Source organism: Lepisma saccharinum, chromosome 30 (genome assembly GCF_977018435.1).
Source record: "Lepisma saccharinum chromosome 30, izLepSacc3.1, whole genome shotgun sequence".
NCBI lineage: Eukaryota > Metazoa > Arthropoda > Insecta > Zygentoma > Lepismatidae > Lepisma > Lepisma saccharinum.
The window spans coordinates 35,541,609-35,560,775 of NC_139258.1; the positions used below are offsets into that span (position 1 = coordinate 35,541,609).

A 19,167-nucleotide genomic window follows, 5' to 3' on the forward strand; every position below is an offset into this window, starting at 1 on the left:
TTACATCATCACGAACTAATCAATGCAATATCTTTATCTGCTAACTAACTCTCTAGCATTCTTAAACCCGAAGATTTATGGCTGCAGCAACACAAATCTTCCATCTGTCCCTATCGAAGGCAAGATCAATCCTTAACGATTTCCTTTAGGTTCATCTCAACGTTATCCCTCCATCTTCGTCTTGGCCTTCCTACAGGTCTGTTACCATCAGGTTTCCCAACAAGAATCCTGTAAACACTTCTTTCCTTTCCCATTCGTGACACATGGCCTGCCCATATAAGTCTTCTTGATTTAATTGTTCTTATAAATCTGGACGTGAATAAAAATTGTGTAGTTCTGAATTATGTAACCTTCTCCAATCACCTGTCTTCTCATCCCTTTTATCTGCACAATATATAAAAGATGTGACTGTTACAGAAAATGTGGTCCAGCGAACGAAGCGGGACATAATTTTTTTTTTAATAGGAACGATGGCGTTTACACCCCCTCTCATCTATGACATAGTTGTACCTCGTAATCTAGAGGTCTCGTGTTCAGTCCCGGCACTTTACACAGTGGGTAGATCCCACTTTAACCTGTATATCCAGTCTCGATTAGCCCGCCTGAGGATAGAATGGACTAAAAACAACTTTGTATTTTGAGTTCGTTCTGCGCCCTCGGCTACTGCACCCCTCTCCCATCCTACTAGATAGGGCTCTGTATTGAGTATGAGAACCTCATTTGCGGCTCTTATTGTGTTCCCTTGTGGCAAGCGAATTGTCATTATTCTGAATGCGCAGAAGGATTAGGAGGATCCTGGGGTCCGCATTCTGATTTAGGTTCTGTGGATCCATAAGTGATAATTCTCCGGCTGGCAGATTTGGCGCCATGTTGTCCCCACAGCATCCGAACCTCTACTCCTCTGCATATCATCGCAGGGGATTTAGAGATCGAGCGAGATTATCCTTGTACTGCAACGCGTAGAGGATCCAATATCATTTAAACGTGCACACTTTATCACGTGTGATTTTAACAAAATGCATTGTTTCAGTGAAAGCTGATTTGTAGCGAATGCCTAACAAAAGAGCGTGTTAAATTATAGAACAAACAACATTTGCAAATTTTGGTAAACAAAAGTGATACATGTGCTACTGATCTTCACCAATATACAGGGTGTTTCAAAATAATTAATCGAATTTCGAATGGTTGTGTATTTGGAGGTTACACCGTCAGAGTGGTACGTCAGTCCGAAAGAAAACTCATCATAATTCGTATCATTGAACACCTTCAAAGAGATGGTGGAATTCTTAACATGCTCGCTACAACATGTTCATTCTCACTCACTCCACGGCAGTCAGCTCATCCATAGTTGGAACTGTAAAGTTGGCTGGCCTCTCAGGTCACCGGATCGTTTTCTGAGGAAACATTGAGAATGGTTCGAATCTGACGAATTCCTCCATCCCGTTCGTGTAGCTAAAGGATGTTACATTGAACACTTATAAGGTATGATATGAACTGTGATGAGTTTTCCTTCAGCGACGTACACTTACCACTCTGATATTGTAAACTCCAAATATACAACTATTTGAAATTCGATTAATCATTTTGAAGGACCCTATATATCAAAAGCGCGCATATAGAAAGTTTCCTTTTTTTCATCATTAAATTTCTTCCAACGTTCAGCGGGTGTTTACAATACCTTTTCGGCTGGTCTACTGCCACATCTAATCCAATATAATCATAAATTCGATGTAACATAAATGATGGTCCAGCAAACGAAGCGGGACCGATTTTTTTTAATAATGTTAATTTCATAGGTCCTCCTCCGTGGCCGTGTGGTGCAAGACGTTGTGCTTTGAACTCCGACCGCTCAACTATCAATACCTCCAAGATAATTTTATGGAAGGTTTGACGCCACATTCTTGTAATTTCACTCTCAAAGTTCCAGTTTCGCGCTACATCCTGCCTGTTCCATCTTTACGGCAGAGTTGTACGCCATTCTAAAGGCACTGGACTTTGCAGACGTGAATGGGCTGAAGAAAGTCCTTGTGTGCTGCGATTCGACCAGCGTGTTGCAGTCTCTAGATTCGCCGTATTCCCGGCATCCGGTAGCGCAACGCATATTCAGACGGCTTGTGTCCTTATCTGCCAGCACAGATGTACACTTCTGTTGGGTCCCTAGCCACGTGGGCATCCAGGGGAACGAAGCAGCTGATGCTGCCGCCAAGTCTGCTGGTGCAGATGGCGACGTTCTCGTCCACCTTTTGCCAGCTAGCGACCTGCAGAATGTGTTCCGTTGTCGCCTTCTTGACACTTGGCAGACCGAGTGGGATGTGGAAACGGGGAACAAGCTTCACTCTGTTAAGCCCACCATAGGTGCTTGGCGTTCCTCGTCTCGTCCCTCTCGGCGAGAAGACGTTATTCTTACCCGCATGCGTATAGGACACAGCCGTCTCACGCATGGTCACCTACTGCAAGGACTGGACCCTCCGTTGTGTCGTGCTTGTAATGTTATTTTAAGCATCCGACACATTCTCGTTGAATTTGTCGATCTTGCTTACCTCCGGCAGACTTTTAACCTTTCCGGCTGTTTGTCATCCCACTTGGGTGATGACAGCAGTATTTTATCACGTGTTTTTATTTTTTTGCGAAGAGCTGGACTCTTCCACCGTCTGCAAGGAGGTTTTTAGTTTGTTCTGACTTTTTAATGTGTCGTGTTTGTCTCGTGCAGGTCTCTTTACAACCTTGCACTTTTAGTTTTTCCCAAGGGGCTATCTACACCCCTTTTTTAAATCTGTCAGAATTTTAGATAAGGGGACATTTCCCCGTATACACAGAAGGGTGCGAAATGGCCTTAAGTGCCGACGCACCCATAAATTTTAACTCAATTAACAATAACAATTGTAATTTCACTGAAATGCAACACCAGACAAGTCGTCTAAGTTATCGAGACACATGGGAACTTTACCTTTCTAAATGTTTTCTTGTATTTTACTTACAGAAATTTGTAGACATATGTGTGTCCTTAGCATTTGTTAAGGAAATGGAGTACATAAAATAATTTATTATGGAAGCAATGGATGGATGTGATTCAAGCGTTGCAGATGACTCTGTTTGATTACGTCAATAATCAATAGAGCGAAGAGTGGCTGTGTGGAAGTCTCTAGCATCTTTCGAGAACTGGGAGACATCTAGCGGATGTAATCGGAAGCTGCTGTCAGAGTCTAAGAGCTGGAATGTAAAAGTTGGCGAGATATAGAGCGACAACAAGGAAACAAACCTTGGACGAAAAGTTCCCGCGCATGTTTCCTTTCTTCCGTTCAGCTCGGGTCATAAGGAAGCATGGTTCACTCTCCCCCTCCCCTCCACGCGGGAGTACGGTGCGCAGGAGTCGCGGGTCTGCGCAGGTTTCTTTGCTTGCGGTTCCACTATAGTGATGGCGCCAGCTGGCTGGGGCACAAGAAAAACAATATAAACAGTGACGGCGACTGGGTTCCAAAACTAGGGGGGGGGGTAGATAGGATTTAGCATAGTGCGGGGGCAACTGCCCCCCACGACCCCCCTAATCGCCGCCACTGAAGATAATTAAATGCTCTTTTAAATAAAATATAAATTCTTGTATGATGTTTGGTGGTATATTGAACGGGACTGCATTCCCCCAAAACATCCCCCCTCCCCTCCAGCGAAATCACTGAGGCTGGTCCTAGGTTTAAAAAAATCATAATTTTGTACAGTCGTCCAAAAATATCGCGTCAGTGAGGAAATTACAATTACAATATATTTTCAATGATATCCACCATTATCCTTTGCCGCGTTGCAAGCAAGACGTACCGGGCTCGGCACATGGCACAGTGGTTCTGATACCACTTTAAAATGTTGATCCAGTTACTATTAGTCTATCTGAGCAGGATATAGTAAACATCTGCAATAAAAATAAAACAGTGAAACCCGACGAAATCAAGCATTAAGCGTTTATTTCTGCAGACATCCCAAATACCCAGCTAACACAACGCTAACCTACAGTTATTTTTTTAAAAAAGGCGCTAAATTTATCCTTAAATCCCATAAAAACTAACTGAAACTTTACTTTTGAAAAAAAGTGTGGGTAAACCCATGATTAATTGATTTATTTGGTTTATTTTACTTCGTTTTTCTGCCATTTTTGGGCTAATCTTGAAGATGAGTTGTAGGGATACTCACAAAGAACACCCATACCCTCGCCGGGATTCCAACCCGGGATTCTTCGTAATGCGCTGTGCTAACCACTCTGCCACGGAGGTCAGCGTGTACCCATGGTGGACCCCCATTTTCCCTTTCTGTCCATTCTCTATATTCTTTATTAAAATTACCTTAAAAGAGGCTCCTGAGTTTGGACAACCTCGTGTTCATCTTTGTTCCTTTCATACGGGACATACGGGTAGTTGTAACCTTTGTTCCCCTCGCTTGAACAGCCTGCCATCTGGTGCCCTTCTCCAGAGTTGCGGTTCTTCCACTGCCCGTAGCAGTTTCTTTGACTTACGACTTTTAATTCAGTCAGCCGTGCCAGGCTAGGACTGCTGACGCATGAAGATGAGAAGACTGCTAGAAAATGCTGATATAAAATAGAACAAATCTGCACTGGTACATGTTCGCCAACAATGCAAGCGGGGGGATAAAATTGATAGCTAGCCGATTGCAATGAGCTAAGAGTTTCTTTCCACCCAACCACGATAAACGAGCTGTAAAATCAGGAAATAGAACATTGTTATGTTTAATTCATACGCCCCTGTTTGCTTTGTCGACTCGCATTTCTCTATTGAGGAGAATATATCGATGCGACTTCGGAACATTTGCCAAGAAATGGGCCCCTTTATGCGCGTGAATGGAATTGCTACGTGGGATTTATTTTCAAGTATATTTTTTCTCATAATTTATTTATAAAATCCTTAATACAAAATAAATCTATTTTGGGACGCTGTCAAGATGAAGTCTATATCTTATTCCTCCATCTCGAAATCCAACTCTTGGTCATCGAAATGTATGGTACATGAAATATATACAGTGAGTACTACCGTAACATGAAGAGTGTATACACTCCGTCTCGGGAAACTGTGGAGCAAGGCCGCACATAACGGTAGAGAAGGGGAGAAAGCGAGTGGACGGAGTAAAGCAGTGCGCGCTGCTGCAAAGCGTTGGTGTCCGCAACCGCGTTTTACCCTTTCACCTGTTCATTGGTCGTGCTCTCTCCAGCCACTACTTGCTCAGAGACTTGTTCTCGTTCGCTTGCTCCAGACATTCCTGGGACAGTGTGTTTTTCTAATAACTTTTGTTTGTGTGTGACGTCTCGTTTTGACGCTACGAACTATCGAAAAGCGAAATTTTACTCTGGATGCAGCCTATATCTTCTATATATAAAAAAATAGATGTATATGTGTGGGTGTGTATATTTGTTTGTTCCGGCATAACTCTCGAACGCCAGGAGCAATTTCAACCAAACTTGGTACACGTATCACTTGCAATGTGGAAATAATATTTTTGGGGCAATACACCCCTGGCACCCATAGGGATGGGGTGGGAAGGGGTGACGTAAAAATAATCGAGAACCCACCGATATTAAATTCAGCACAGACAGGCATCCGTGACTCTATGCAATACCGCACAACGTCTGGATTCACAAAAAAGGTAAAGTATTCCCCTGTGCTTAGCCATGAACGCGTATAGGGGGTGTGAGGGTAACGTCTGGATTCACAGCCAGTATAATGCTGTGTAAGGTTCGTGTTATGTCCTGTCCATGTATGTTTGTTATTGTCCTTTCATCAGTTTCATGTTATTCATTCTCATCTTCGCGGTTAGCCAAAGTGGCAGAGATAAATTAAATCAATCACTAACGCGCCAAACCAAAATTTACAGTGAATTCTTTCGACACCGCTAATTTGTAGCACTAGTTGTCTTATGAGTGATTGATTTGGTGTACTTTACGTCGCTTTTTAGCACTTTTGACTAATAGCAAACATGAGGATGATTAATGATATGATGAAGTTGATGAAGGGACATTCGCAAGGAACATCCATGCCCATGCCAGGATTCGAACCCGGGACTCATGGCGTCGATGTCCGCTGTGCTAATCCCTCCACCACGGAAATATATTTTTAAAGATATATAATAATGAAACTCCCTTGACTGTCTAGGCCTAAATAGGCCGCTCTCTAACAGAGTATTCAAAATGGACCTCGTGCGTTCAAATGATGAGTCAAAATAAAATAAAAGTGCCAGTCGCATTTTTCAACTCCGCTAAATGCTAGCACTCTTATATACGTAGTTGACCATAGAACCTAGGAATCTTCCAAATCGTCTACATATCAGCTCCTCTGTGGAAAATCCCGCTCCCTTCCATCGACGAAGCGTACACAGGGTGTGAGATTCGCGAGTTGTGCCAAGGCGCCGGTTGTAAAAGTAAGTTTCCGCCTCGAAACCCCTTCGGGTCCACTTCATCGTTCTGCCACATTACTGCCGCCGGGCTCCCTGGGAGGCCATTCCACGGATGGAGTGCGAACGAACAGGAGATTCCCACTTTTCCGAATCTCAATTTGTCAGATAGCTCGTGTGACAGATCCAATTCTCCTCCATTTCCAAGTTCTTTGCCTTCGTTTGTCGTCCTAGCTTGATTTAAGCGCTTCTTCCTCTATTCCTTGTGCTTTATCAGCCTCGAGAACAAATTGCTGCCATAAAAGAAGGCTTGACAAGATATTTATTTCTTCTTGTGAGTGACTAACTTCACGGACAGAGGTGCCATCGCACATGCATTATATACAGGGTTAGCCTAAAAGAAATAGACAGTTTAAACGCTTTATGAATTGAAATTTGTTTGTTACATCAGAAAGCATTTAGTACTGTTGTATAGAGAAAGTCTTCAAGTTTACGATCTCCGCTTTTTGTCTTCGTGGCGTCAGCATCACGTGAGCACCCTTAACCCCTCAAGCCGGTTCGACGTACACGTGTACGGACCCTCATAGTGCTTCTAGAGGCGGTTCAACGTACACGTATACGTCCTCTGTAGTAGTAACGAAATGATGCATATTCTGCCATCTCTTGTTTTCTCACATGAATGAAAACGCATGTAACTCAAGAGTAGACTGCAATGTGCTGCCATCTGTTGGTTTTCCTTCCAATTACATGAAATTATGTACGATTGCATAACTTTATTAAAAAAAACAGCTGAGTAATGGCGTCGCACGAGCCGGTAAAGGGCATCGAAACGGACGAATTTTTTTGCGTTTTTAGAGGAAAGTGACGGTGAAGGTTATTTATTATTATTGGTGTTCAGATTGTGAAGTAGGACTGTGTTTCGAAGCATGTTTTAAACTGTACCACACAACGTTGGACTTCTAAACTAACAAGAACACAAGACAGAAGTAGTACTTTGTAAGCGCAACATGTAAATTTTTATTTTTATTATTATTTTGTTACTATAGTATACATGTCATTATTTATACATTTTTATGTAGTGTGAAGTTTCGTTTACAAGTCCTGAAAATTTCATTGTAATTGAGCAAATGTTTTTTAAGATATGTTCAATTTTGTGACATTATTCGAAAATTGCTGTTTCGCTGATTTAAAATTACCGCCTCTCGCAGCGGCTGATGGGTATTTAACTCCCGGCTTGAAGGGTTAACGTAAGTCGTAAGTCGTGCAGTATGGCCGCTAGCCAGGTGGAGAGGGCTTTCTGCTTGAATTTGAGAAAACAAATTCTGTTACTGTCGTAGAGCATTTAGGTGGTTAAATAACTCGGATGATACAAATCTAAGCAATTATAATAGAATAAAGCGAGAAGTTAACCGCACGTTTAGAAGTAAAAAAAGAGATTACTTGAAAAGCAAAATTAACGAAATTGAAACAAACAGCAAAAATAAAAATATCAGAGATTTATATAAAGGTGTAAATGAATTTAGAAAGGGGTGGCAACCTAAAGTAAACTTGATAAAAGATAAAGACGGTGATTTTCTAGCTGACCCAAACGATAATCTAAATAGATGGAAGAACTACTTTAATGACCTTTTAAATGTTCATGTAGGAGATAAATCAGAAGTAAATCAAGTACACACAGCAGAACCTTTAGTTCCAGAACCTAACTTGACTGAAGTTAAAGATGCTATTAAAAGGCTAAAGAATAACAAAGCACCTGGCATTGATTTAATACCAGCTGAGTTAATTAAATATGGTGGAAATTCATTAATATGTCAAATTCATAAATTAATTTGTTTAATATGGAATAAAGAAGAAATCCCTCAACAGTGGAAAGAATCCATAATTGTTCCTGTATTTAAAAAAGGTGATAAAATGAACTGCAGTAATTACCGTGGAATATCTCTACTCTCAACAACATACAAAATATTGTCTAACATTCTTTTAACAAGACTAACCCCATATGCTAATGAAATTATAGGTGATTATCAATGTGGATTTAAACGTAACAGATCAACTACAGATCAAATTTTTCACATCAGACAGACACTTGAAAAAAAGTGGGAATATAATCAAAATGTCCATCAGCTATTCATTGATTTCAAAAAAGCATATGATTCGGTCAAAAGAGATAAATTATATAATATATTAGTAGAGTTTGGAATACCTAAGAAGCTTGTTAGTATGATAAAAATATGCACCAGTGAAATAGAAAGTAAAATTCGTGTGGGTAATAATATGTCTGACAAATTTACAATTCATGATGGGTTAAAACAAGGAGATGCATTATCTCCATTGCTCTTTAATTTTGCCTTAGAATGTGCTGTAAGAAAGGTAAAAGAAACTAAAGAAGGACTAAAATTAAATGGTGTGACTCAGTTGTTAGCATATGCAGATGATGTAGACTTACTGGGGGATGATGTGAATACAATTAAGAATAATGCTAAAATATTTTTCAAAACTGCTAAAGAGATAGGTTTGGAAGTTAACAAAGAGAAAACTAAATATATGCTTACAGGCCGAAACCAAGTGTTAGGTAATAATCAAAATCTAATTATTGATAACAACTCGTTTGAACCAGTTTCCAAATTCAAATACTTAGGAGTAATATTAACAAATGAAAATTATATTAAAGAGGAAATAAAAAGTAGGCTTAATTCAGGAAATGCATGTTACTTCTCTCTTCATAAACTTTTGTCTTCTCGTTTAATATCTAAGAAACTAAAAGTTAAAATATACAAAACAGTAATTTTGCCTGTAGTATTATATGGGTGTGAAACTTGGTCCCTTACATTGAAAGAGGAACATAAATTGAGAGTATTTGAAAATAAGATCCTTAGGAAAATCTTTGGACCTAAAAGGGATGAGGAGACAGGTGAGTGGAGAAGGTTACATAATTTAGAACTACATAATTTGTACTCATGTCCAGATATTATTAGAATAATTAAATCAAGAAGACTTAGGTGGGCAGGCCATGTGGCACGAATGGGAGAGGAAAGAGGAGTTTACAGGATTCTTGTTGGGAAACCAGATGGTAAGAGACCTGTAGGAAGGCCAAGACGAAGATGGAGGGACAACGTTGAGATGGACCTAAAGGAAATCGGTAGGGATGGGAAAGAGTATATAGATCTTGCTCAAGATAGGGAAAGATGGAAGGCCTGTGTTGCTGCAGCCATGAACCTTCGGGTTTAAGAAGGCTAGAGAGTTAGTTAGTTAGTTAGTTAGTCGTAGAGCATCGTTTTAGATCACGGTATGGTATTTCCCTTCCTACAAGTGGACGATCTTAAATAACCCATCGCAACAGCTGCTGCGACTGTTGACATGAACATGCTGAGACGTGTTTGGGAAGAACTTAACTATCGCATTGACATCTGTCGTTTTACAAGAGGGTCACACAGAGAACACTTGTAACTTGCCAATCTAAACTTCAGGACGTACTCTTCAGTAAGTATTTCAGCCCTATTATTAAAACTTGGTACACGTATCACTTGCAATCTGGAGAGAATATTTTTTGGGTAAGACACCCCTGGCACCCCTAGCGGTGGGGTGGGAAGGGGTGACATGTAAAAATAATCCAAAACGACGGATGTTAAATTCCGCACAGACACCTATGACTCTATGCAATCCCGCAAAACGATAGTGTTTCTCGGGTTGTCTAACATTAAGGATGATATTCAGGCTGATATGACTTTGTGTTGCGAAAATTACCGATATTAGTGTGGAATCCATTGTTTACGTCGTCGCTAAGATGAATAGTGACAATCTCAATGCCGTTAAACTCCAAGTTCATTTTGCACTATAGTTAGAATTCATTATTTTCCTGTCCAATAGAAGATTGGGATTACCCGGGCAATGCCGGGTAATGAGCTAGTATATATATAAACTCAGTGGCACAATGGCCCTTAGAAGACCAGGGCCTGCCAAGTAGGTTTTGATCGGGTGATGCGTCGTCAGCGCATTGAGTCCCATCGCTGCCGTTTTCTGTTTTTCGAGTCCGGAGTCCGCTACATCTTCTTTTCAAGTAGCTCCCCGATTGTCCTCAAGATTCTGAGTCAATAACGAAATTCTTAAGCTTCTACCATGGAGATACACACACACGCACGCTAATTGTGAACATGCGTTCATTCACATGCATTGCTTGATTGATTTGGTTTAATTTTACTTCGCATTTCTGCCACTTTTGGCTAATGGCGAAGATGGAGATGAGTGATGATAGGATGAAATTGATGAAGGGACACCCACAAAGAAAACACGGGATTCGAACCCGGAACCCCTGGCGTCGTAGACACAAACACACACACTTATAAAGGTAGCCCCCGGCTGGCATAGAGGTAACGTTGGCTCCTTGTAACCAAAGGTCCGTGGTTCGAAACCAGGTTCGATCCCACTTTAAGCAGTAGCTCCAGTCCCGATTAACCTGAAACAAAAGTCAAATATGTAAGGTGCAACACTGCAAGATGCCGTAAAAGAATATGGGTATCATTTATCGCACAAGACTGTGTCAACATTCGTGTTCTGGCGTCTGCGTGGAATGCTTTCATTGTTAGGCTAAATGCTTTCGTTGTTAGATTAGCATTGTTAGATTTAGCTTAGCATAAATAATATATTTGCAGTGTATTTATGCTAAGAGAACTAAGCATTGCCTAACAACTGCGCTGACGTTAGAACACAAAGGTTGCTAGATTCTTGTGCAATAAGTGGCACCCAAGGAATATGGGGGGATGTGGAGGTAGGATCCACAGATTCGCAATCTCGACCATTTATGTTGGTGATGTATTCATCACCACGCTCTGACTTCCTCTATAGCCTACCACGGGTTACACCCAGTTATCTATTTTTAAAGGCTTGGTGAACCCCAGAGCTACCACATGGAACAACACACGTGCTCTATTTTGAGCCACACAGCGCCAGTAAGAGGAGCAGGCCAAAACATGCACAGGTCATTGCCCCTTTCAACAATCACTGGGTGCACTCAGGTTTAGCAACGTCGGTGACCGGTTCGACGATGCGCTTGGTTCTTGCAGACACAGCCCCCTGTGTTCCCTTGGCGAGAACCCGTACAGTTATGCCTTTTCCCCAATAAAGTAGAGACGATTTGTTCTGTGAATTCATTTTCCAGGTTGCGCGAATTCCTTCATTGTTATTACAATTCCTTGCTTCAGCGAGACAGAATTGTTTATTTACTCTTTCTATATTGTTTAAGGAATTATTTTTCTTGAGTGTTATTTTTTCCTTGGCTGATATCACATATTTACTAATTTTCTAAGTTTAAATTACGTTTCTGCATGTGGTGCTTGCACAAAAATACACGCACTATAACCAAGCTATAGGTTACTAATTGTTTCCCTCACTAAAATTTCTCAAAACATTAAAAATAGTCCCTCTAATATTATTTCCCGGAGTTCAAGATGTCTCATATTTTCATTGGAAATGGTGTGGGAATTATGAGGTTTTAACAACCCCCTCGTTTTGAAAAGTAGAACTAAAGAGGGCACTCGTAGAAGTGCAGAAACGTCATTCTTTTGTTTTATTCTTTTCCGTGTTACACTCGAAGTCTCTTTTGTTGGTTCATTTTCCTGAGTTTGTTCCATCCATAGTTACAATTATTCAAGATTGTTCTCAATCTTGGCGAATTCTTCGACCCGCCTTTTATTTCCCTAATTGGCTCCTGTGTTGAAGTGAAGTTGCCATTGTCCAAGTTGCCTTTGTCTAATGACGTCATAGTCCAACCAGAATTACTTCCTGAGAGCTAATAGAATTAAATGCTCATTGAAAATTTTCTGGTATTAATTGAGGGCCTTGGAGGAAGGGCCAATGACGTATTTCGGGAGGTCCAGGAAAATGAAAATATACTTGTTTAGCATTTATTGTTTCCTCTACACTAATTGGAAGGCAAGGATTATATTGGGATCATACGGCTTTGAAGGACAGTTCCAAAGATTTATGCTTGCAACACTACTATTTATGATAATTTATAGATAAAGTATTAATCATGAAGTTTACTTTTCGCCAACTGAATCTAACATCCTTTTTTATTCAATACATATTCAGTTGTTCATCTATTTGACATTAATTTATTTGCCAGGGAACTTATTTTTATAAAAATTATGCCTATCTTAACTACAGATAAGCTAGATAATGAATACTTGCTGTTATATCTCTATTCTTATTCGGTCTTTTTACCTATTTACGTAATAATAATATTAATTAAAGTAGTGTTAATTGAATTTAATATAATTTCAACATAATTATTTTAATTTAAGCATTGTTATTATTCCTAATACACTTGATTCGGACGTCTGTTGGGGACGTTCACAGGTATTATTACCTAGTGAAAAGGAAGGGGTGATTGACGGGGTTTTGCAGGGTGAAACTGGGGGTGAGGTGGACTAGGATTGGAAACTTTGCCGTTTCTCTGTAACTCCTTTTAAGTCTTCCAGACGACGCTTTCCACCATTGGCTTCGAAATACTTTCTTTTTTGTTCCCTCCAACTTTGTTCTTCAAATTACACGCGAGGGGGAGGGAGGGAGGGGGAGAGAAGAGGGAGAAATGGTGCAAAGAAGAGTGACTTTTCGTTCGGAAAACGAGGGAGGTTTTTTGTTTCATAGCGAACGCCGCTTGACTTCGGATAGTCTTGCTGCAAACCCTGTCGCATCTTCTTTTCTCCTCTCTCTCTCTCTCGATTTTCCCTCAACTTACACCCGGGATAGATCTTAAATTTTTTTGCGACAATTCGCAAAAAAAAATTGTCCGTGGAATAGTTTCGTTATCTGCAACCTTTCCTACACCTCTTGGCCTAGATGGTTCGATTGTGCAGCTTTTCCTAGACACAGAAAAGTAAAACATCAATTATCACATAAAAGCAAACGTCTAAATGCATCAAATATTGAATTCGCACCAAAATGCATCTGGTATTTGTACCGTATCTCATCAAGAACCAGTGAATGTTTTACGAACAAATGTACAACTTTTATGAATAAAATTGAGTATTCTTTGCAGGTGGTCAGTGATTAATGAATCATATCATAGTCGTACGCATATGTGGTGCCAGTGGGGCCATGGTACCACTAGTTGTACTTTATTTTCTGCATAAGGAAAGATAACTGAGTGGCAATTGAAAATTTGTTGCTTTTCTTCTTATTAATTTTATTATTATATTCCTTTAACGCCATCTAACATGTATTTCTACAGTGTCGGAAATATGCCTGATATAAAGTTGTATTGATCAAGCATATAAAGTATTTGAACAATCTGAATTCTATCATTTCTACATATAAATTATACACCTGCATTTTGGACTGACCGCTGGAAATCGACGATTAAGTGATCGGTTCAATCATGTTCGGCTCTTCGAGTCCCAAAGCTCCGAACGCCGCTCGCGGCACCAAGCAAACGAAAATCGGGGACTCCTTACGTTGCAAAACTTAATGTAGGCGTATAGTTAACAACCTCGCCCTGTTATGGAGTGGACCTCCATTAGAATCGGTATTGCAAATCCCATGCGTAGTAAAGTTGCAATCAGCACCAGGCTCTGGTAGAAGGACCTTATCTCATTGTGTTACAGTAATGAGCAATGGTAGAATTTACACTTGGCAAAGTACAGACGGTGTTCTTCCTACAATGTGCACTTTTCAACTGAGATTGCAACCCGCACTAGAGCAATATTCTCGTATACAATTACCAGATAGAAATAGCTCCCAAGGTCAGCCCCAGTAGAAAATGTTAACTACAGGTGGCAGCACCAAAAGTTTGTTTGCGCATGCTGGTGAATCATGTTGAATGGGGTGGACTTTATTATCTCTTATAGGATTAATTCGACGTTTCGAAGACTTTTTGTGTATCCGTCTTCAGGAATTCGTTAAATGTTAGTTTATCATCTGCATAATGTACAAACATGTGTTTACATGGAAGAAAGTTAGGAAGAAGTGTTCAACCATAGCCAAGGCTCCACCCTGATCACGTTGAGTGGAAACTTTATTGAAATCCAAATGGTAGGACCATAAAACGAAGTAGTTTGTGTAATATTCGAAATGATTAGGAGGATTATATCTTGATCACCTATGCTCCACCTTCAGAGATTAGAGGATGAAGTATAAAGAGCAGTCGTCTCTTCAAAAATTGAAATTATACAGTGACTTTGTTTGATTATTGTGCCGTTCTAATGCGGCCCATGCAGCGTTTGGAACAACGCCGCTTGCCGACGAAATCGAAATAACCAAATGAAGGCACTGTATATATTTTAAACTACACCTTTTAAGAGTTCTAACTCCTCCTGTACATTTCACCCTACTATAAAGGCACATGGTTATGGAGGTATTGCAGATCCCAGTCGTAGTGAAGTTGCAATCAGCACCAGGCTCTGGTAGCCTTTACTCCCCCTTCAGGGTAGCGGCAAGGTAAACTATGGGTGATTATTACTAACTAATGGTGCATCCTTGATATTTATTGATAAAAGGTGGGGAGAAATTTCTATCTGAGATCACCCACCAACCTGTCAACTGGACGACCGTAGCTGCTGTTATTTTTTCATGATTCTAAAAGATCGAAAATTAATGATTCATTGATTTGGTTCATTTTACTTCGCTTTTCTGCCACTTTGGCTAATCGCGGGTGAGAATGAATGATGATATGATTATATTGATGAAGGAAGGAACACCCATGTCGGACGGGATTCGAACCCTGAACCTCTGGATAGAAAATTAGTTTCTGTACATTTGCATGACATGTACATTACAACGCTAATTTTTGGATGCAGATATATTTTGAGACAGTATCTTATGCTTACCTCAAGAAAAACATTTTTAAACTTAGAAGCTGCTTCGTGTATTTCATTTGCATTTTTGTCGTTTTCTGTCACTTTTGGCTAATCGCGACCATGCGCTTCGGTGGCAATATCTAACGTCGATTACTTAACGCGCTCGGCCATGTTCTTCATTTTCCTAACTTGCATTTCTGTAATTCTCTGGTTTTGAATATCGACGTGGTACATTAATAACGCTACGATGAACGCAGATTCAATTGTCTTCAGGTGGATAATTAGCTAATCGTATTATCAATCTGCAGCAAGTGGGTTAGTTTCAATTTAGCACTTCCGGTGGTGATTTTATCAAATCTACCTTTAACATCAAAGACAAACTGAAGAAAGGGGTTTTGAGCTGAAATAAGCAAATATAAAAGTTGATTCTTTTGAAAACTCAGGGTTGAAGTTTTTCATGACGCAGGAAGATGGTTCGTGTTCAGAACTACTAATGCGCCTTCTGACGAGCAAGGAGATTTAATATTTTAGTTTTCAGTTTGAGTAGTTGCCAGCGCCAAACTTTTCCAATGTTACTTCCCTTAACCTTTAAACAGCCGAGCCGGTTTTCGAAAGTAACCACTCTCTCGCCGTGGCCTTTGCGCGCGATTTTTAAATTTTTACACTTACTTCAGAAAAACGTTATATCTCTGAGACTATTTGAGCAATCTACTTCGGATAACTTTTGTTTGAAAGCAAAAACATCGGAGCACGCGACTGTGTACAATTAAGAAAGCCCAAGTGAGAAAAACGGGGTTGGGAGGGGTCAAGTCCCCAAATTTCAATGATAAAAAAAATTCTGGGGTACACCCCCTCTTCTCCCGTTATTTTGGAAAAATGGCGCAAACTTTTGCATTGCTTTCAAAGAGTAGACCTCTTGCAACAAAGTGAAACTTGTTTCAAGTCCCTAGTTCTCATACAGGCTGAAATATGCCGCAATATGTACAATCCTTCATTTTGGCTAAAAATAGCTAATTTGCATATTAGATAAAGGGGGGGGAGTTTTTTTTTCTTCCACATGACATTTCAAAGTCTTATCTCAACATCTGTCAGCGTTTAAAACCTCACATACAAGTAGGAAGTTCCTAAAAGCACGTGAATGTTGTAATCGGCACCATGGGTCATATATGACACATTGGCTGTTTTCGCCTATACTTTATATGGGTCATATATGACCCATTGGCTGTTTAAAGGTTAAACATTTGGCGGTAGGTGCATCGTCACTATGGAAACTAAGCGGATGGAAAATTACAGGGTGCGGCAGAAATATTGAGACGATTTAAATATGCCAAATCTATATTAAACTTCAGAATTACAATGAAAACACTTACATGACTGGGAAAGTACATACAATAGCTTTTCATGTGATACCTATGTCTTGAATATAATGTCACTCAGGTGGGCGCCATTCTCCCTCAAACAAACCTCTGCACGACGACGTACAGCAGTCATAGCCTTGTGCAGCATCTCCAGTGTAATTTGCTGTATTTCAGCGCGAATATACTCCTTTAAGTTATCCAATGTGTTAGGTAGGTTCATGTAGACCTTTTGCTTCACCCCCACAAAAGAAATCACAGAGAGAAAAATCCGGCGAACGTGAAGGCCATGTGACATTTCCCTGACCTGACATGTTCCTTCCTGGACACATCCCACGATGTCCCCGCTGTGTGCACTGTGGCACCATCTTGCTGGAACCATACACGGCGCCTATGAAGACCGAACCTGCGCACTTCTGGCCGTAGATAGTCTGACAGCATGGTCACATATCAGTGAAACGTAACAGTTGCCTGCACAAGGCAGTGACTGCTGTACTTCAAGACATGGGCATCACATGAAATGCTTTTGTATGTACTTTCCAGTCATATAAGTGTTTTCATTGTTATTCTGATGTTTAATATAGATTTGGCATATTTAAATCGTCTCAATATTTCCGCCGCACTCTGTACAATCTGACACTGTGGTACTCCTCTTGTTTATTTCTCGTTATTCAAGAGATACACCACCAAAATTGTATTTTAATACCATAAAAATCATTTCATAGTTTGTACTCTTTATCATTTTTACTTAATAAATCTAAAAAAAATGTCTTGTATTTTCTTTGGAGAGCCTATTAATCGGTATTATATTGGGATCTGACGATTATTTTAACGATTACAGTCACAGAAAAGTAATTCGATTGATTTTACCGTTATTTTAATCTAGGTAGAATATAAATCGTATAACACATTTCGTGAATGAATTTCAAGCAAGCTGTCCCCCCTTCCTTTACTAATACCGGTCTAAAATCAGGAGCATCGTCAAGGGGGACATAATTGACCAGCCCCACCCAAAATCAGCTGTCAAAGTGCAATTATCAAAAAAATTAGCTCTAATAATTTAAGGAATGTGTATAAATATTAATACTTATAATGCAGACCCTTTCTGTTTAGACCGCATAATAGTTTGAATACCAGAATACATTTTTTGGACGTTATCTCACCAAGTAGCGCACACCCATACCAAAGAACTGGCACCACCACTGTCTAAAATTAACACTAATTTTTATTTACTTATAATAAGCCTTTTTTTGTTTTAATGTGAAAATGTGTAGGTACGAAAATTCAAAACAAAAATAAGTATATTTGAAGAATTTGTCGCAAAGACACAATATTTTATTTATATATTTTTAACAAATTTCAACTTCGTCCATTATTGTTGAAAGATAGACTACATAAAAGTAAATTTAAGTGAGTGAAGGGAACCTTTGTAAATACATCTGAAAAATAAAAAAAAGTACAGTAAAACCTCGTTAATCCGGACCCCGATAAGCCGGACTTCGCTTAATCCGGACAGGCAAAAGGCAAAAAGAGCAGAATGCTAGGTTTTAAATGTGGCTGGAAGTCAACAAGAGAACTTGCCAAAGAAAACGCAGTCAACCGCTGATGAAACTCTGTTTCCCGCAGACTTTGTACTGTACTGTCTAGTGTATTTAGGCCTATGCCCTTTAAATACACCATAATAAACGTGTTTTGTTGCTATAAACGGAGTTTTAATGCACTTTCTACTGTTCTTTTAGGTTATTTCAGTTAATCCGGACTTTCGTTAAACCGGTCAACTTATCTCCCTCCATTAGTCCGGAGTAACGAGGTTTTACTGTATTTAAGATACATTGTTGGTGGATACATGAAACAAACCTTCATAATGGTTTGGCCTTTCATATAAATTCAGACTCTATAAATCAATTTTATCTTCTGTTAGTCTGGATCAGTGGCGGCGGTTAAGGGGTTGAGCGTGTGGGGGGCAGTTGCTCCCCACTTTTGTCCCCGCACTATGCCTAACCTTATCTACCAAGGGAAAGTAAACTGTCCTTTTCCCACCCAGTTTTGGAACCCAAACGGCGCCACTGGTCTGCATTGTATATTTCTTGGCTGTTGGTAACACTCGTTACACGTGACCTGATAAAAGTAACTGGGTCACCAGTTACAGTTACTTGCGCCAGATATAATAAGCACAGTTACTATTACTCGAAATGAAGTAATAATTGTTACTTGTTGCTACGTCACAAGTAACTCGTTGCTTTCAAACATTCTGATGTTTCTAGAGGTTGGCAACCCTGCTTGTACGTCACATGTTCGCAAGAAAATGGAGTAATGCAACAAAGGAAGACAACATCAACTGAAGAACGTCTCACATCCCTAGAAACTGCTTTTGCATTGTAAAGAAACGATCCTCCGGCTCACATTAAAGCTAGAACTACACCCTATGCCCAAAATAGCCTTAGCTAACAATCTAGCAGCATTCCTAGACGTAGCGTAAAGAAAACTGTGTAATAGTTTTTGCTCCTTGTAGATGGCGTTACTTTCGCTCTGCAACTATGCTTATTAGAATAATTTTTATCCATGTATTTCCTGCAATTTCTTTGCATAATTTTATTTTGCAATGTTGTGCTATTTTTATGTTTTTCATTGCTAGT

The 19,167-nt window shown here is 39.9% G+C and overlaps 1 protein-coding gene across 9 annotated transcripts in view; it reads left to right on the forward strand.

The window, feature by feature from the left end:
* LOC145981874 (disks large 1 tumor suppressor protein-like) overlaps nt 1-19,167 on the forward strand; it is a 1,252,559-nt gene that overhangs the window by 529,267 nt on the left and 704,125 nt on the right. The gene's annotated exons all lie outside the window — the stretch shown is intronic.